General features: G+C 37.2%; 1 protein-coding gene and 1 pseudogene across 2 annotated transcripts in view; one reads left to right on the top strand and one right to left on the bottom strand.

The window, feature by feature from the left end:
- The window catches only part of ADK (adenosine kinase), a 616,356-nt gene that overhangs the window by 390,030 nt on the left and 204,850 nt on the right, over positions 1 to 21,476 (bottom strand). The window lies entirely within an intron of this gene.
- Positions 3,497 to 6,089, top strand: LOC110221471 (ATPase GET3 pseudogene; annotated as a pseudogene).

Below are 21,476 nucleotides of genomic sequence, written 5' to 3'. Positions count from 1 at the left end.
CCCCATTAACTCACTTCTCACATTTATGGTCTGAATACATTTTCCCACAAGTATTATTTCAATATACACAATGAAGTAAGTAATACAGACAAGATTCCTAAAACTGGAGACCTTCTTTCATCATTGAACCCCAAATTACATCTAGAAGTTACATCTTACTTTGTTTCTCCTCCTTCTTAAAAACCTTGAAGGCCTAACACTGGTTAAGAGACTTCAAATACATGTCTTATACATGTAACAATGATGAAAATAATCTGAAACAATATCTGAACTGCTTAGCTAACACTATGCTGCTGGTTCTATAATCTCACAAGGGTTTTCTATTGTCCAGCCAAAAGTATCAAAAACTGTGAGAGGTCATTAAATATTTCCTTGTTACAAAATAATCATTATTCCAGTGACTTGATGATTCACTAAATCAAGTCTTATTTTTTAGGGGAACAAAAGGAAAAACATAAGATTCTTAATCAATTTAGAGAAATGGACATATTGATAGAATCCATTCAAGGATATGCAGGTGATTACTCCATTTTTATGATGACATGGACCATAATTAGGCTATTCAAATTATATCACTATTCTTTGCACACAATTTAAGTATGGTGAGAAAAAGCTGTTTCTTTTGAAATAAAGGGTCTCTATGATTCCAAGGTACTCAAAACAAGAGAAAATGGGATCTATCCACAAATCTCATTTAATTTTATTTCTGGGAAAATGTGAAAGTGCCTCTTCTTGCTGCAGTACTTCCCAGGTATATTAGGACAAATTTCTACTATTTCACAAGGGCATTTTCCCAAATCATCAAAACCATCTATGAAATCACCAAACAGCTTTTGTTGGCTACACAATTTAGAACGTATAAGTATGAAAATATATTTTGTTTTGGAGAGAGTCAACTTCTTGCTACAGTTATGTATTTTTAGGAAATATTGATCAAATCCATAAGACACCCTGAGAACAACCAAAGTAACGATTATGATTCTAATTTTCTGATCACCTCTATTCTTTAAACTGAATTTTGTATGCTTAAATTTAACACAATAAACAGCAAGTAATTACATGATTTAAATTCAGTCTTATTTTCTATGTCAGTCCATTCTACTTCTCAAGCATATTGGGGGCCAGACAAAAGCTAGTCTACACTTTTCAAATTTTTCTGCACTGGCATTCAAGTAGCCATCTACAGTAGTAGTGTCATTAGGAAAGACTGAGAGAAACATTTCTCTGATGTTTATTATTTTAAAAACAAAAAAATATGAAGTAATATATTACATAAAAACTGACATCAATTGGGTAGGTTCAAAGGTTTCAGGATCCTAATTCACAAGTCAGTCCAATTCCTATGACTTTCGTAGTGTGTGTGATTGAAGCCTCTTGAATTTTGTGTCATTTATATAGTCATCTATTACTTCAACCCTTAACATCCCAATCAACCCAATATAACCTTTCAAAGTCAGAAAATGGCTTGTTGACCTTGGTTATGAAGACAATGTCACCTTTTTCAAAAAGCATTTTCAAATAGTCAAATATGCTCTGATCCATTTTTTAAAATGAATAATATTAAGACAGAAGCTTCTAGAACCCTTATTCACTTCTATAACTTTCTGTTACCGGAATCATTTGTAATGTTCCCAATAAATCACCAATATGGAACACACAAAAAATTTTTCACAGTTTTCAATTTTGATTTGCAGTACTGAAGAAGGATGAACACACTTTAAAAGCCGGCATGCAAATAGTTCAGTCAAATAGTATTTGAAGTTGGACTGTTAAAATGTAAAATTACTGGGTTCATAATGTCTAAAATTGGAAGTGTTGGTAGCAGTGCTTACCTTCATTTTACAAATGAGGAAACTCAGTCAAAAAGAAATAGGTTAAAATCAAATGCTAAAAGTCACACCAAGTAAAAGGCAAAGCTGAGATTCAAATTTAGCACCTGTGACTTAAAATATAATACACTTCTCCCACTGTTATCTCCTTTACATGCTAATAATAATACATTCATTGTTATTAAAATCCTGAACTACTTCAGAGTCTCACTTAAAATGTAATTTGTAAATTAATATACTAAAAAAAATTTTTCTCTTGTAACTGGTTTGCATTTTTTATCGCTTGACCATTACAAAATAATATATTTTAGGAGATACACTAATGAAAATCACAAACTAAAGAGATTAAGGAATAAATTAATTGTGTCTTCAACAGAAATGTGAACTTACAAATATAGGTACTCCTTCCACCAAATTACAACCAATCCATACACAATCCTCCACGGTGATTTTCATCTACTTCGCCCCATAATTCCTCCAAAGGCTTTACCAAATGCATCAGAAGTTTTTCTCTATATCTTTATGTGGGTAATAGAACAATACTGAAGCTATTCATCTGTTATTCCTCACTCTTACTATATATCTGACGTTCAAGTCATTTTGCCAAAGGCATGTTTTATATTTCATCTTGTGTACAACACAGCATTAGTAACATGCCCCACCTTACTTTATGCCCACCAGGCATTTCACCACTGCCCCTTGTTGGCCACAATTTTGATTCTTCAAAGGACACTGTCATGACTCACAGCCAAGTAGCGTCAGTGAGATTATATAGTGTTGAAAAAAGTGGATTGGTCTCTCAGGAAGCAACATTATATCAGTACTACTATACAATTTGCCGAATGGAATCCTCCTTTGTTTTTCCATTAAATTCAGGGTCTAGCCTATATGCAATGCCAATCAAAGGCAGTGATGAACTAACTCAATTAACTTCATTACATAACCTGGGCAAAAGGCACTTTTAGTACATTTCAATTGTCCTGAATGGCTTTTCCGGTGAAAAACTTTAGATCTGATGCATTTGATGAAGATGCTTCCCAACATCAAATGAGTCAACATATACTAAATTAAAAATTACAATCTTTTTACAAATAAAAGCAAACAAATTGGCAAAGATGACAAAAGACAGGAATTGTCAAAATTAGATGAGTGTAGGAAAATACGTGCATTAGTGCACTGTTGGTGGAACTGTGAATAAGAACCAGTAATTTGGAAAGTAATTTAGAATTATTCAATTAAAGTGACTATAAAGTCTAAAACCACTGACTCAGATTTATTTATTAAGTATATATCCAAAGGTACCCATTGTTAAGAAGAAAGTCTTGGGGCAGCTAGGCAGCACAATTGATAGAGCACCATTCCTGGAGCCAGTAAGACTCATCTTCTTGAGTTCAAATTCAAACTCAGACACTTATTAACCATGACCCTAGGCAAGTCACTGAACCATGTTTGCCTCAGACTTGGAAAATCTGCAAAAAAGGTCCAATTCACTCAGGTAAAAGGAAAGGAAGTTATCCCATCAAGCCAGCAACAAGCCCCACTTCAGCAAACCAGTGGGAGATTCTGAACCCAGTGCGGGGGAGCAGGCAAATGCCAACACGAGGGCACCCCCATGTGCCTCAGCATAGTGAGGGTAATCAGCAGATGTCAGCTCTGAGAACTAAGACATGCTCCAGTATAGCCCCGGGAAAACATCAAAAGACTTCACCTGGCCTCAGCACATGCCAGACACCCCAACTAGGACTCCAGCTCAGCACCAGATAAGCTGCCAGACCCTTGCAACTTCTAGCAGAAGCAACTATCCTCCATCCCACCCTCTCAACACAGCACCAGACAGAAGGTTCCCCTGTGCACCTCAAGGCAACATCAGCACAGCACCAGATAAATGGCCAGCGCCTGCAGCCACTGGCAAGAGAAGCCCTTCCATCCTGGGAGCAAAGATCAAATTTAAAAGAAAGGGAAAAGGAAAAAAAAAGAGATGAGCAAAACAAAAAAATTTAAAAAAAGGAATCTAACCACAGAAAGTTATTATGGTGACAGGGAAGACCAAGACACAAACTCGAGAGAGAACAACAATGTCAAAACACCTACGGGCAAAACCCCCCCCAAAAATGGGAAGTGGTCTCAAGCCCAGAAAGAATTCATGGAAGAGCTCAAAAAGGAGCTTAAAAATCATAACAAAAGAGGTAGAAGAAAAACTGGGAAAAGAAATGAAAGTGATGCAAGAGAATTATGAAAAAAAGACTCAACAACCCAGAAAACTGCTTAAAAAGTAGAACTGGCCAAATGGAAAAGGAGATATAAAAATCCACTGAACAATACAACTCCTTAAAGAGTATAAGTGGCCAAACAGGAAGGAAAATACAAAAGCTTTAAAAGTTGGCTTTGGGCAAGTGGAAGCTAATGACTCTATGAGACATAAAGGATCAATCAAACAAATGCAAAAGAATGGAAGAAAAAAATGGAAGAAAATGTAAACTAACTCATGGGAAAAACAACTGACCTGGGAAAAACATCAAGGAGAAATAATATTGGAATCATTGGACCACCTGAAAGCCATAATCAAAAGGAGGACCTGGATATCATCTTTCAAGAAATCTTCAGAGGATGCCCATCAATTGGGGAATGGCTGAGCAAGTTGTGGTATATGAATGTAATGGAATACTACTGTGCCATAAGAAATGATGAACAGACTGACTTCAGAAAAACCTGGATAGACCTATATGGGTCTGATGCTTAGTGAAGTGAGCAGAACCAAGAGGACTTTGTGCACAATAACAGCCACGTTGTGCGATGACTAATATTGATAAATTTAACCCATCTCAGCAATACAAGGATCTAAGATATCTCCAGAGGCCTCGTGATGGAAAATGCTATCCACATCAAAAGAAAGAACTATGGAAGTTGAATCGCTACCTTTTTTTTTCTTTTCTGTTGAGTTTTGTTTCCTCTTTCTAATGGTTCCTCTTATTGGTTTTAATTTTTACTACTTACAACATCACTAATGTGAAAATGTTTAATACAAATGTAAATATATAGCCTACATCAGACTGTGTACCATCTTGGGGAGGGTAGTGGGGAGGAAGGGGGAGAAAAATTTTAAACTCAAAAGCATATGGAAATGATTGTTGATAAATCAAAATAAATTAATACCATAAACTTTTTTTAAAAAAATCTATCAAGGAAAATTGCCCTAAAGTCCTGGAACCAGAGGGCAAAATAGGCATTGAAAGAATACACTGGAGAGGAGTTCGAGAATGTGACCTACGTGGAGCCCCTGGAGCCTACACTCAGCAACATCATCAAGCAGCCCAGCCTCAAGTGGAGCTTCGTCGGGGGCAAAGGTGGAGTGGGCAAGACCACCTGCAGCTGCAGCCTAGCAGTACAGCTGTCCAAGGGGAAAGAAAGTGTCCTCGTCCTCTCCATGGACCCAGCCCACAACATCTCTGATGCCTCTGACCAGAAGTTCTCCAAAGTCCCCACCAAAGTGAAGGGCTATGACAACCTCCTTGCTATGGAGACTGACCCCAGCCTGGCTGTGGCGGAGCTTCCTGGTGAGTTCTTTGAGGAAGCCAACATGTTGAGCATGGGAAAGAAAATGATGCAGGAGGCCATGAGTGCCTTCCCCTACATGGAGGAGGCCATGAGCTATGCAGAGGTCATGAGGCTAGTGAAAGGGATGACCTTCTCAGCTGTCATCTTTGACACAGCCCCCCACTGGTCACACGCTTCGGTTGTTCAACTTCCCCACCATTGTTAAAGGGGGTCTGGGTCACCGCACGCAGATCAAGAACCAAATCAGCGCCTTCATCTCACAGATGTGCAACATACTGGGCCGGGGTGACATGAATGCTGACCAGCTGGCCTCCAAGCTTGAGGAAACTCTGTCTGTCATCTGGTCAGTCAGCGAGCAGTTCAAGGATCTGGAACACACAACCTTCATTTGTGTTTGCATTCTGAATTCCTGTCCCTGTATGAGTCTGAAAGGCTCATCCAGGAGCTGGCCAAGTGCAAGACAGACATCCATAATATAACTGTCAACCAGCTGGTGTTCCCCGAGCCCGAGAAGCCCTGCAAAATGTGTGAGGCCCAGCACAAGGCACAGTCTAAATACCTCGACCAGATGGAGGACCTCTAGGAAGACTTCCACATTGTGAAGCTGCCACTGCTGCCCCATGAAGTTCGAGGGGCTGACGAGGTCAACACCTTCTCCAGCCTCCTGTTGGAGCCCTACAAACCACCCAGCGCTCAATAGCCCAGAAAGGCTGCTTGCCCACCCTTGGCCCTGGCTCCTCCTCCCTTACATTTCCTTGGAAGGCTCCTCTGCCCCTGGGGCAGTTTGCACAGATGTTCCTGATGCCCCACAGGGGAAGCTGCTGGCTTGGGGGAGGAAAGAAGGGTAGGGGCAGGGAGCTGAGCTGAATAGGGCCAGGTGGGGATGAGGTGGGGGAGAAATGCAAATTCAGTTAGGCTGTGCCCTGCAGCCTGCCTCTGTGTCAGGGGTTCCAGGATGCTAGCTGTCTCCTCATGACCCTGCTGCCTAGTACCGGGTTACTGACTCTGGGTGACCGTGTTCCCTCCCTGCCCTTTCTCCGGTTCAATAATTTCTGTCCCCCATCCCCAGTAAATATGATCTGTCATAAAAAAAAAAAAAGAATCCACTGATCACCTCAGGAAACAGATCCCAAAATAAAAACCCCAAGGAACATTATAGCCAAATTTCATAACTATCAGGTCAAGGAAGAAATACTGCAAGTGGTCAGAAAGAAACAATTCAAATATCACGGAGTCACAGTCAGGATCACACAGGACTTGGCTGCCGCAGTATTAAAAGATCAGGTCACGGAACGGAGCTAGGACTACAACCAAGAATCACGTACTCAGCAAAATTAAACATAATATATTAAAGAAAACAAATTCAATAAAATAGAAAGATTTCAAGACTTCATAAAAAGGCCAGAACTAAACCAAAAATCTGACCTCCAAGATTAAGTGCAAGGAAGCATAAACAGGTAAAAATGGAAAAGAAAACATAAGGGATTTGCTAGAGCTAAACTGTTTACATCCCTACATGTGAAGATGATAAGTCTAACTCTTAAAAATTTTATCACTAACAGTACACATGGAATACACACAGATAGACAGTATGGGTATAAGGTGAAGTTGAGGAAATGATATTAAAAAATTAAGGGATGAGAAAGAGGAGTACGATGGGTGAAGAAGGGGGGGAGAAATAGAATGGGGTACATTATCTCAAATGAGGACCGATTACAGTAGGGGAAGGTAGGAGTGGATAATGGGCACTGCTTGAACCTTACTCTCATAGATATTGGCTCAAATAGGGAATAATATATACAATCAGTTGGATATTGTAATCTATATTACCCAAAAGAGAGGCAGGAGGGGAGGTGGAGGGGGACTAACAGAAGGCAGGGAAGATGAGGGGAGGTGGTACATAGAAATAAAACATTGGTGAGGTCATAAAGAGTGAAAGGAGAGAGAGGACAAAAAGGAGGAAGAACAAAATAGAGGGACATATACAGGTAATAACCACGCATGCGAATGTGAATTGGTTAAACTCTCCCATAAAACAGAAGTAGATATCAGAGTAGATAAAAAAAACCAGAATCCTACAATATGTTGCTTACAAGAAACACACTTGAAGCAGACAGACAGACAGACAGACAGACAGACAGACACACACACACACACACACACACACACACACACAGAGTAAAGGTAAGGGGCTGGAGCAGAATCTATTATGCTTCAGCTGAAGAAGCAGGGGTAGCAATCTTGATCTTAGACAAAGTAAAAGGAAAATTAGCCTAATTAAAAGAGATAAGGAAGAAAACTATATCTTGCTAAAAGGTACCATAAAAAACGAAGCAATCAAATCTCCCCATCAGATCTATGGGGAGGGAAGAATTTATGACCAAACAAGCGACAGAGAGCACTACAAAATGTAGACTACATTTAAACTGAAATGCTTTTGTACAAACAAAACCAATGCAACCAAGATTAGAAGGAAAGCAGAATGCTGTGAAACAATCTTTACCACAAGTGTCTCTGATAAAAGCCTCATTTCTCAAATATATAGAGAACTAAATCAAATGTATGAGAACATAAGACCTTCAATAAAGTTAAACTATTTATATTCCTACATGGAAAGATGATTCTTGCAACTCATAAGAATTTTCTCATTATTAGGGCAGTTAAAAGGAATATACATAGACAGCACAGGTGTGAGTTGAATATGATAAGATGATACCAAAAAAAAAAATAAATTTAAGGGGTAAAAAAGAGGAATGCACTGGGAGAAGAGGAAAGATAAAAGTGAGGTATCTCACATAAATGAGGCATAAACAGAGCTTTTATAGTAGAGGGGAAGATAGGGGGTCAGGGCACACGGGAGTACTTGAACCTTATTCTCATCAGAATTGGCTCAAAGAGGGAATAACATATACATTTACTTGGGTACAGAACTCTATCTTACCCTATAGGTAAGTAGAAAGAGGAGGGAAGAAGGCGAAGGAGTGCTGAAGGGAGGGTAGACGGGGGAGGTAATAGTCAGAAGCAAAAAACCTTTGAAGATGGACAGAGTGAAAGGAAAGAGAGAGACTTGAATAAACAGGGTGAAAAACAGGATGAAGGGAAATACACAGTAGTCAGAACTGTGAAAAAAAATTTATAGGAAGTATCTCTGATGAAGGCCTCATTTCTTAAATATGTAGAGAACTGAGTTAGATTTATAAAAATAAGAAACATCCCCAATTGATAATGGTAAAAAGATAAAAGGTCAAAAGTTTTCAGAAAAAATAAAACTATCTATACTCATATGAAAAAAATGCTCTAAATCACTACTGATTATAGAAACGCAAATTAAAACAACTTGGAGGTACCACTCCACAACTATCAGATTGGCTAATGTGACAGAAAAGGAAGATAACAAATGTTGGAGGGGATATGGGGAAATCAAGACACTAAGGCACCATTGGTAGAGTTGTGAACTGATACAAACATTCCAGAGAATAATTTGGAACTATGCCCTAATGGCTATAAAACTGTGTGTGCCCTCTGACCCAGCAATAACAATATCAGGTCCATATCCCAAAAAAATTTTAAAAAGGGAAAAGACCTATATGTACAAAAATATTTATATCAGCTGTTTTAGTAGTGGCAAAACAAAACTGGAAACTGAGAGGATGGCATCAATTGGGGAATGGCTAACCAAGCTGTAGTATATGATTGTGATGGAATACTATTGTGTCATAAGAAATTACAAGCAGGATGCTCTCAGAAAAACCTAGAAAGATTTGGATGAACTGATACAAAGCGAAGTGAGCAGAACCAAGAGAATATCATACAAGGTAACAGCAATACTGTATCAAAATCTGCAGGAATGATGTAGCTATTCTCAGTAATACTACGATCCTAGACAATTCTGAAAGATTTATTATGGAAAATGCTACCCATCTACAGATAAAGAACTGACAGAGTTTAAAGGCAGATTGAGGTATACTTTTTTTAACTTCTATTTTGTTCTGTGTTTAATATGGAAATAAATTTTGCATGAATGCAGAAAAATAATTTAAAAAATAAAAACGAATGTTAAAATTTTTGTTAATATGAAAGTAAGAAAAAAATTAAAAAATTAAATTTAACTAATTTAAAAAATATTTATCTTTACATTTATTTATAGTCTATCTCACCTATTCCCACTCCCTATCCCCAACTGAATAATACTGCTATTACTGTATACAAGTTCCCTTGGCTTTGTTCATTTCACTCTTCATTATTTCATGCAAGTCTTTCCACATTTTTTTCTAAAAATCAGCCTGCTCATCATTTCTTACAGCACCGTAGTATTACATTACAATCATATACCACAACTTGTTTAGCTGTTCTCCAAGTGATGGGCATCCCCTCAATTTTCACTTTTTTGCTACTATAAATAAAGCTGCTATAAATAGTTTAGAACATATAGGTTCTTTTACTTTATCTTTGATCACCTAGGGAAACAGACCTAACACCAGTATTAATGGGTCAAAGGGTATACAGAGTTTTATAACTCTTTGGACATAATTTCAGATTGCTCTCCAAACTGGTTGCATCAGTTCATAGTTCCACCAACAGTGTAGTAGTTTCCGAATTTTCCATATCCCCTTCAACATTTCTCATTTTCCCTTTCTATAGTTTTAGCTTTCCCAAAGTTGCTTTAATTCGAATTTCTCTAATCAATAACGATTTAGAACAGTTTTTCATAATAAAGTTTTTTTTAATCTAAGACACTAATTCTCAACCTTTTTGGCTATAAGGAAACCTTAACATTACAACTGTAATGATACTATTAATTTATAATGATTGAGAACATACATAATGACAAAATGTTACAAAGAATCCCTTAATAGTTTTAAATGAGTTTATATTTATTAATCATAAGCTACACACATGCAAAAACAATGACACATATATCATGAGATATAATTTAATATACAGAAGTTATATTTTGTTAATACTACAAGGAAATATACTGTGAAGTTAAATTAAAATTAAAATGACATTGGTGAATAAGTGGATTTGGGAACATCTTTCAATAAATCACCTGCTTTACAGGCTGGGAAACACTGCTCTAACTTGACAAACATCATTTTTTTTTTAAATCACAGATTCAAGGTGGCCAAAAATTGATAATTATACCAAGAATATTAAAGAGGATAGGCCTCCAGGCAACAGCACTTTTAGGGAGACAAAACACAGAGTGAAACACCTGCATTCTATTCTTGATCTGACAATGGTTAAGCACGCACAGGTACAACAAACAACTGCTCTGATACTACAAGACAGTCATGTTTCATGACATGGGAAAATCAAGGATGGTGGAAAACACACTGGATGAGGAGTCAGGAGGCCTGGATTCTAGTTTCAGTTCTGGGTATTTAGGAATACAATGAGGAAAGCTACCAAGTTCAGTTGCAAATATAATTTTGTAAAATTCTTAGTAATTATCATGTATGAACTCTAGAAACAAAGCATTTTTAATGCTTTTTTATATTTAATTAAATTTTATTAATTTATATTTAATGCTTTTTATATTTATATTTGCATTATATTTTTATATAATACAAATGCAAAGAATATAATTAAAATCTAGATCAATTTTATTCCCTCTGCTACAGCTATATAGACTATGTCCCAGAGTACTAGGTGTAATAAGATTATGGCAATAAATGAATTTTACTAAATAGTTTTTTGAAAATTTTACATAAAATGCTGCAGTTGTACTACAGTACCGAGACAGCCAATTGCAGAAAAACAAGACCCCTGATTTAAAACTGGTGATTTAGCTCTGCAAATTTTTATAAAAATAAGTGACTAAATAGAGAACAAGAACATTCATAGAATCTCAAAGTTGAAAATAACTTCAGGGTTCACATAATCCAAGTCATAAGTGAACAGTAATTCCTTTTCTAGCATGGCATAAGACATAGAGTGGACTTGCAGGCAGAAGACCTAGGTTCAGGTCTTAGTTCAATGGTCAATCACTTACTGTGTGACCTAGGATAAGTTACTTTATGTGCCCCCAGGACCTCAGTTTCCTTCATCTACTGAATGAAAGAGTCAGACTAGATGGCCTCTAAGGTCCCTTCCAGTTCTAAATCTATCACTCAATGATTCAGGCCTGAGCAAGAGAATTCCAGTCTCCACTTAAACTACTTTAAGGCAGAGACAGACTCACCAAGTCTTTTCATACAAACTTTGTCATTTCTGATCAGGTTGTAATCTGGGCTTCTCTATCACTTACCAAAAACCTCCTCATCTCAGAAGATGCTTTAGCCCTGAAATTCACACTCTGAAGGTGTGATGGCTCCTCCCAGAACCTCAATGAAATACATTTATTAAGTGCCAGGCACTGCACTAAGGGCTGTGGGGTACCCAAAAAAAAAAGTCTGTAAATGAAGAGCTTACAATCTAATTTTTGTTGCTGCTGTTGAGTTGTTTCAGTCATGCTTTATTCTTTGCGACCTCATTTGGGGTTTTCTTAGCAAAGAGACTGGAATGGTTTGCCATTTCCCTCTCCAGCTCATTGTACAGAAGAGGAAACTGAGGCAAACAGGATTAAGTGACTTGGCAAGGGTCACACAGCTATTAAGAGTCTGAGGCTGGATGTGAACTCAGGAAGATGAGTCTTTAGGGCAGCTAGGTGGCACACCGGACAGAGTGCTGGGCCTGAAGTCAGCAAGACGTCTCTTCTCAGAAAGAGCTGGACACTGACTGAACGACTGAATAATAACAACAAGATGAGTCTTCCTGATTTTGGCCTGGCACTGTATCCGCTATGTCACCTAGCCACCCTTTACATTTCAATAGAAGAAGACAATGCACAAAATGATGCGGGGGGGGGGGGACCAGAGGGAGCATCCAGTACAGAAGGCTTGATGTTCCATGGAGTCAAAGGAAGAAGAGCAGCTGATGAAAAATGGAGATGCCTGAAAAGTTGTGAAAGTTCAGAATTTTCTATAAAGCAGGGCTTGGAGAAAAGTTTAATACTCTACCCCCCAGCCCTCTAATCAGAGGGGAAAGGCAAGGAAGGGAGTTGAGAAAGTGACGGGCACCAAAACTTAATCATCATGGTGATGAAATTTCAGGTAATCATCTGAGTCAGTCAAAATGGTCCCTGGAACCTTGCTAATGGAACACGAAAACGCTCCACTAATGAAGGGTTCCCAGACTAGCCATCTCTTCCTTTCTCACCAGGCAGGTGAGTCTCACACACCCCTTTTTCAGCTTCTTTTTACTTGTTGTCTTCTCCCATTAGAATGTAAGCTCTTCGAGGGCACACCTCGTCTTTCTTTTTGCTTCTATTTGCATTCTCAGTAGGCCCAGAACATAGTAAGCACTTAATAAATTCTTGGTGACTGACTGACCGACTAGCCACATGACAAATGTCATGTCCACAGAAAAGATTATATCAGTAAAAAACTACTTTTAAATCACACTCTTATCCCTAGTGCATGGAGAGCACAGCTAGAAATTTATAGCTACCTTGTGAATAAAGAGAACTGAATGAGAAGTATTATAAAGTGAAAATCAACAGAATTTGACAACTGACTGAATATATGGACTAAAGATTAGTGAGGAGTCAAAAGGGATTCTGAGTTTGCTAACCTAAGTTATTGTGAAGGATGATGGCAACAATAAAAGGAAAGTTAATAAAAGAGGTAGGCTAAGGAGCAGTAGATGAGTCCTGTTTTGGACATGCTGAATTTAAGGTGTCTATGGGACATTCTAATCTAAATGTCCAACTGGAAGAAGTTGGCAATACTGTATTAGAGAGATCTCAGGAGGGAGATTAGGGCTTGATACAAACATTTGGGAGCTATCCAGATAAAGATAATTACTAAACCCATGACAACTGATAGAGGAAAGAAGAGAAAAGGGGAGAGAAGAGGAGAGGATAAAGCAGGGAAGGAAAAAAGAGAGGAGGGGAAAGGAGAGAGTCACAAAGGGATAGGAGGAAGTTAGAAGATGGGATATGGATACTGATAGTAACACAAAGCAGATAGAGAAGTAGTCAAAAATCCAAGGAAAAGTAATGCCATAAAAACTCCCAGAGGAAAGAATCCAAGAAAAGAGGGGTGGGGTTGGTCACCAATGTCCAGTCCTGCAGAGTACACAAGAAGGATGAGATCTCAGAAAAGGCCTCAGGATATGGCAATGAGGGATGATAGGGACAGCAAACTCAGTCGAGTAATGAGGATGCAAACCAGACTGAAATGGCTGAAAAGTATGTGAGAGTAGAGGTAGTGGGGAGAATGAATGAGTTTTTTAATAGCCATAATAGAGAGACATAACCAGACTGAAATGGCTGAAAAGTATGTGAGAGTAGAGGTAGTGGGGAGAATGAATGAGTTTTTTAATAGCCATAATAGAGAGACATATACACATACTTGTTCCTAAGTATTTCAAATATGTAAAAGGCAGGCTGTCACCCCTAATGAGGTGTCACTTTAATCCATCAATTTCTACAACTTCTTTGTAACCACTAGCACCTCCACCACATAATCCATTCAGTTAAATAAATTCATATTCTGATTTTAACTATCTTGGAAAAGGAAAGAACAGAAGTGAGAATGTTTATTTCTGTAATGCATTTTACCTAATGCACGAATACTTGCCATAGTACACTATCCCCGGGAAGGCAATTAAGAAAAAAAGAACAAAATTACTCCACCTGCTTTTCCCAGATATCCACACTACTAATTATCTACCTTGTTGATGTCAGACAATTTACCTCAATTGATGGCAAGTAGCTTAGCTTAGAAAGGAGGGAAAATATTAGTAAAATAAATTTCTTGACAGCTGCTTCTAATGAGAAGCAAAAAAAAAAAAGCAGATAATAATTTAAAGGAAACTCTCAAAAATTATTCTTTTACATTTTTAAATCTATCCATACACTGTTCTCAGAATACAGGATGCTAAGGTGGTATGTTGCTCTTAAGTGTGCAGTGGATATAAATATGAGCAATAAGAAAACTGAAAATAATAGGCAGGTTATCAATTAGCAGAAATGTTCTGAGCTCACTTAAATTAGTCTAGATTTATTATATAATTATATTTAAAGAAAAAATAAATTCTTTTCTGAGAGGTGAATGAAATGCAACAAAGAAAAAGAAAGCATAAGATAAAGGCCTTAATAAATTACATGGATGTTTAATGACAATAACAAAATATTCATAAAGTTATAGTAGAAATTTTGACTAGGAAAGAACCTTGTAAAACCCTTAGTTCAAGGCCTTCATTTTTAATATGTTAAAACTAGGGACCAGTAATAAATGATTTGCCAACAGTCACACAAATAAATGTTTGTCAGACGGGTTGGCATTTAAGAACCTTGGTCTTTGGAATCTTAACCCTGAATTTTTCAATGTCCTTCTTCAATTAAAGTTACTCAAGTTTAAATTAAAGATACTAAACACAATAACACAGATGAGGTCTGAAGAACGCAAAGTTCCATGAGATCTCTCCTCTACTTCTGGAAGCTATGCTCCCTCTTAAAGAAGACCGCCTTGGGTTTTTGGCTGCTATGCCGGATTGAGCTTGCAATTTATTAAAAACGTCCAGATTTTTTTTCAGAACTGCTGTCTAACCATATCTCTTCTTATCATGTACTTATGAAGTTGATTTTTTGATCCTCAACCATCATTGCTGATTTACCACATCATTATTTAATTTTGTCTTAACATATTCAGTCTAATGCTACAGCTGTTCAAGTTTTCTGGATCCTAAGTTTTCCAGTGTGTTTGCTATTCTTCCAGCTTGGTATCATCTACAAAGTGGATAAGCACACCATTTGCTCTTTAACCAAGTCACAGATAAAAATGGTAGACAGCATATGGATAAGCACAGAATCCAAGTCAATCCACCGGATACCATGTAGACACTGAACCATCATAACCACTTTTTGAGTATGGCCTTCTGAACAATCCAGCTGAATCTGTAATCATCTATTCCCTATCTGTACATCTTTTCCACAAGAATAATAAGTTTTATCAAAAGCCTTGCCAAAATCCATGGAAACTATATCCACAATATTCCCCTTATCAATTACTAAAGTAGTAATACTGTCCAAAGAGGCTAATTTAGTATGGCATGACTGGTTCTTGATGAGGCAGTGCTGGCTCTTTATAATCATCACTTTCCTATATAAATATACGCCAGACATCTCTATAATGATTTGTCTTAAAATAATAACAACAATGACAGCTAGTATTTACATAATGCCTTAAGGTTTACACAGTGCTTTGCAAATAATCTCTCAAGTGATCCTCACAACAGCCTTAGGAAATAGATGTTGTTATCTCCATTTTACAAATGAGAAACTGAGGCAGGTAGTAGACTCTGAGAGTCACACAACTAGTAAGTATCTAAAGCAGTATTTGAACTCAAATCTTTCTGATTCCAGGACAGCTAAGTAGCACAGTGGATAGAGTGCCTAGCCTGGAGTCAGGAAGACCTGAGTTCAAATCCCGCCTCTGGCACTTACTAGCTAAGCTGTATGACACTGTTTGCCTCAGTTTCCTCATCTGTACAATAAGCCGGAGAAGAAAATGGCAAACCACTCCAATATCTTTGCAAAGAAAATCCCAAATGAGGTAATAAAGAGTCAGACACTGAAACAACTGAACAACAACTTTCTGGCTTCAGATCCAATATTCTATCCACTGTACATCTTTAATTGCCTAAAACACCCCCAAGAACTAAAGGCAAGCCTAAAGTCTGCAGAGTCAATTCTCTTTTCTTTTTGAAAACATGAGCCCTCTCCCATTTTCCATTCTTTTTCAGGTATTATTTCTAGTAGTTATATCTTCCAAGTCTTTAAATATTAGGAGATATTTTATCTGGTAAGGTGATTTGAATATATCAAGTGTAGCTCTGTAATCTCTTATTATCTCCTTCCTTATCTTTGATATCAGTCATTTTTGGCATAAAGGTCATTCTCACTTTCAGAGAAACAGAATCAAAACTGGAATCAAGCAGATCTGCTTCCTCTTTGTTGTCAATTATCCTTATTCCATCCATCCCAAGCAAATGACCTGTCCTTCTTCTGAACTTTTTGTCCCAATGTGGCTTTAAAAAAAACCCTTCTTGAGACTATCATTCTGATCACTTTTGAAAGGACCATTCCATTTTCTTATATTCATTCTCTGTGAACTGGCTTTGCCTCCATCTTCTGTAATTTCTTTTTAAAATCTCCGTTAATTGGGGAGTTCCGTGTGCATTCACTCTAATCTCATATTTATCATTCACGCCTCTGAATAAGACTTGTGATCTTTTCCCAAAAACTTCGACTGCCTTTCAGTACAAGTGGTCTAGAATACTACAATCACAGCATCACTTCTGTTTCTTCCTCTATCAACCTATAACCAAATACTCTCCATTATGCTCACCATCTTGGTTTCTGTATTTCTTTGCATGAATATACCTGCTACTATACAAAGCTACCCATCAAGGGCCATTGATCCAGTAGTTGGACCCATCTCAGTGATGCCTATCAGGTCAAATTTTCCTCCTAAGCCCACATACCTTCCCCCTCCAAATGGGGAAATACCAGCTCTTTCTACATAGTGTGACAGTGGAGATAATCAGTGCTTCCACACAGCTCACTAAAAGTAATACTTACCTGGGGTTAAAACAAATCTGGGCTGTCTAATAAGTATTAATTACTCTTTATTATTCCATATCACTAAGTATGAGAATATATTTCTAAAATAATAAAATATTAGACTTCAAAGTTTTCCTCAGAACTTCCTAAGCATTACATGTGGTAAATTTCTTTTCAAGATAAAAATAACATAGCACTACCTCAAATATAATTACAATAATTCTGTCTAGCACAGCCCTATTAACAAATACATTTTGAGTTGTGAGGCAAAGGCCAAGTAACAAATAAACTTCCCTTAAAAGAGCTCTGAATACTTGTCGTCAAGGGCTAAACTGTTAATTGAAATTAATGCCAAAGAGTAACTCTTAACATGAGATACGTTTTTAAAAGAAACTTAATTATACTAACCATCATATTGGACTAATTAAAGTTATCAAGATGAACACTGACGAACAGGGCAATATGCCAAACTGAAGAGGAATGCTGGTAGATTTATTATTTGCCATTCAAACACACTGTACAATTCATAATGCTTCCAATCACTCTTCAGATTATAAAGTCAGAGTGACAAAAGAAAGGTCAATGCTCCTTTAATGAGTTTAAAGAAGCTAGTAATGGAAATACAAAAATACAAAACTGACACTAAACATCCCACAGGATCCATGTATGCCCAGTTTGGAAAGCGGAACGTTATCTGCCAGTTACAGTACTTGAAAGTAAATAAGAATTGCTGATGAAGGATAAAAAAAAAATACAACTGCATTTTCAGGGAGAGAAGGATACTAATAACGGACTACAAAAATAAGCACAGGCTCATGCACTATCCAAGACTGTACAGTACAGCACTCACTAAAGAAGTAACTCTTAGCCTATGTGCTAGAAATCAGTAAACCTAACTCAAGTGATTTGCAGGGTTCAAAACAGAGAAAATAGATATAAGACACTATATCCTGTGACAAAAGTCGGTTTGCTTCCATACTTTCAAAACCAAACTTTGTGACCTGTACATAAATTACTGGCATTATTCAGTTGGCATAAAATTAATGAAAGGAAAATGTATATAAATGGAGAAATTTATTAAACAATTCAGAAAGCAAGAGCTGCTTTCATTTTCTTACATATCTAAAAGACAATTCAAGTAACTAACCAGATTGCCATTTTCTTCTGCCTTTGCAAATTAAGTTGATTCAATTTGTTAATAAGTTTATCAAATTGCTCATCTTGAGCAACTATATCACATTATGAACATGGTCAATATTAATAGAATCAAAGAGAATTTTTATTTTGGACTCTTGGAGGCAGATTTTTGGGGGGCGTTTCTAATAAGATGCTTTCCTGAGGTCTACAGGATGCTACATGTATTGGAGAAGGAATTAGACATGATTCCATTGGTTTAGAGGACTCTTAACAAAGAAACAGCCTCTAACAATGCTTTTCAGCATCCTCTCTGAGTCTGAGAACAACGCCTGAGACACTGAGAGTTTAAGGGACTTTTGCAGTTCGCAACCAATGTGTCGCAACCAATGTGTAGCAGACATGGTACTTGAAACCCAGTATTTGTGACTCCAAGGTCACTCATCCAACACACCAAGATACTTCGCAATCTATAGAGATTATAACAGGAGAATAGTGTAATTATCTTTTCAGGTCCTGCTTGCTTGTATTTGAATAACTAGTACTTAGAGCAGTGCCTGATAAAAAAGCAAGTGCTTTCATTCATTTCATTTACTCAATATGTCTATAGCTTATACCTCTTTTGAGCAGAGAAGGGGGAAGCATTGAGGCTAGGGCCATATACAGTGGCATAGTAGGAGAACATTGGAATCCACACGGTCCAAGGGCTCAGATACTATATACTAAACAAAAGAGCATGCAAAGGTTAATGAAGTAAAACAAGTTCTATAACTTATTTTACTAAGTTTCAGAGTATTTGAGCCTATCTTTCTTGTTCATCTTTTTCATATTTCTATCATTTCATTGCTGAATTCCCCTACATAAAGCAATTTTACTTTTTCTGCATCTGCTTGTCCCTCTCTCTAGATACATAATGTAAGATAATATATTAATAAAATCAAATGTCTACAAAGAACCCATTCTGACTCTTCAAGGTAACATAAACACGAATCCAGGCTTTTTAATCCAAGCAGTACATAAACTCTACTAGTACAGTATCACAACAAACGAAACAAGTGAGCAATTTCAGGTATAGATATCTTATTACTGTTTGCATGCTTTAATGTTTGTTTCTGCCAATGGCTACTCAGCTGGGAATAAAGAAAAATATTTTTTCAAAACTTGGCTGATCACAAAATAATGAAATGCACTCAAAGAGACTGAAAGCCTGCCAAAGAGATCAAGCTAAATTGGATTATTCCACAAACATTCGCAGTGGGAGGGAAAAACAAGAAGACATGAAGATAAACTCAAAACAATTCAAAACGGATCTGATGTACATATTTTCCTATAGAGTGATCTCTTCTTACTAACAATGATACTGAAATGCCCACATTTGAACTCATAACCTCAGTATTCACTGAATTAAACAAGTGGCAGTTCCTGGCACCAAAGAAGATTAAGCTAGCAAGAATGACCAAACCGAATCAGAAACATCAAGAAATCCATGACAGGAAGGAGCAGGAGAGAACAACACAATTTGAAAGTCAAACAAGGATTGATTTCAAGACAGCAAATAGGAAGAAAGAGCATTTTTCTTAAAAGAAGAAGCAAGGAGAGGACAAGGCTAGAGAAAACAACAAAAGAGAAGATACCAAAACCATGTGACTTTTCTCATCTCTTTAAAATTTTTGAGACTTCTCCCTTCATGCATCAATAGCAATCTCTGATGAAAGTGCAAGAAGAAGGACATCTGTCTATAGGCAATTTTCAACACCAGATACATTTCAATGTTCCCAAACTGACAAAGAGAGGTAAAAAATATAAAATACCACAGTGTATTTTTTGTTGATTTCTTTAGAAGAGTTTTATTGGAACTAACAAAACAGAACCTTGGAGACTCTCTTCAAACCAATACTCTCATAATACATACAGTAAAGTTATATGAGATATTTACAACATACACAACTTCAGATAATTTTGTTCAATAATCTGAGCACTGACATTAAACAAAGTAATACAAGAGGTCTACACCATGATCACCTGAGGTGTTTGGCCTTGTCAAGGAAGATATCCTGTAGAGTTCAAAGGAAAAAGGGCTTACTACTGATAGAGATGGTCCATTCACAGATGACAACCTAACTAATAACATCAAACTTGGAGAATTATAAAGCTTCCCCACTGAAATCCTTGGCAAATACATAGAAAAATACTTGGCTATACAAGAAACATAAACGAGAGGTGTACTAGAGAAGCAGCAAACAGAGCTGACACTGAAGATAGACAAAGAATTGAGGCCAAAAATGAGTACTTAGAAGAGCTTTACATTGATTCAATAAACATTTTATTAAACATCTAATCAGACAATGCATGAGGTGTCAGGGATACAAAATAAAAATAATAACAAACAGTTCCTACCCTCAAGAAACTTACATTTTACTGAGATGAGACAATATGTAAACAGTTACGTAAATATAAATATAGTTAATGTAACCTGAGGCTCAGGGTTCTCTCACAAAAATTTGGGACTCTTGGGAGTTGACTGAAAAAGGATATTTTTTTCATGTGGATTCAGTGACTACATTTGGGAGTTTATTCCCAAAAAACCACCAAATATAAACTACTGTGGGTAATAAAGTACTTAGTGTCTATAAAATAGCTCAATGTAACAAATGAATATCAGCTGCAGGACAGGCATTATTTCAACACAAAGAGAATGTAGAAGATGCAAAGGATTACCAGAAAGCCATAAACAGTTAAAAAATCCAAAAAAAAACCCAAAACCATTTCCTTCCAAAAGGAACTAAACTTGTAAATGCTATTAGGGCTCTACTCTGATATTTCAGTGAATCCTTAGTTCTTCCACATGATCCTACAAAGCCCATCCAAAATTTGTAGTTCCTCCTGGGGTTTGGACAACCCCCACTGTAGGCCCCCCACTTCAAAACTGGTAGGCAGGCAATCACATTCCCATCAGAATTGTACTGTCCAAATAACTCAGTCTAATATCAGAGGGTGACATGGTCTAGATCTGCTGTTCCAGGGGTGGGCTACATAAAAGTGTGATTCTCTTCGTTCTCTAAGAATTATGATGCCTAGGAAATCATCTTCTCTGTCTATAGGGTCTGGTCACCAAATCATCATACTTGGGGTTAATCTTGGTAAAACTTCCAAAGCTAGTGATTCCTTAGAAAATTCCTTTCCCGGGCAGCTCAGTGGCGCAGTGGATACAGCACTGGCCCTGGATTAGGGAGGACCAAAGTTCAAATCCGGCCTTAGAGACAATACTTACTAGCTGTGTGATCCTGGGCAAGTCACTTAACCCTATTGCCTAACCAAAAAAAAAAGAAAAGAAAAGAAAATTCCTT

This window comes from Phascolarctos cinereus, unplaced genomic scaffold (genome assembly GCF_003287225.1).
Source record: "Phascolarctos cinereus isolate Bilbo 61053 unplaced genomic scaffold, phaCin_HiC Scaffold_3;HRSCAF=262, whole genome shotgun sequence".
NCBI lineage: Eukaryota > Metazoa > Chordata > Mammalia > Diprotodontia > Phascolarctidae > Phascolarctos > Phascolarctos cinereus.
This window is presented reverse-complemented; position numbering and strand designations above follow the sequence as displayed.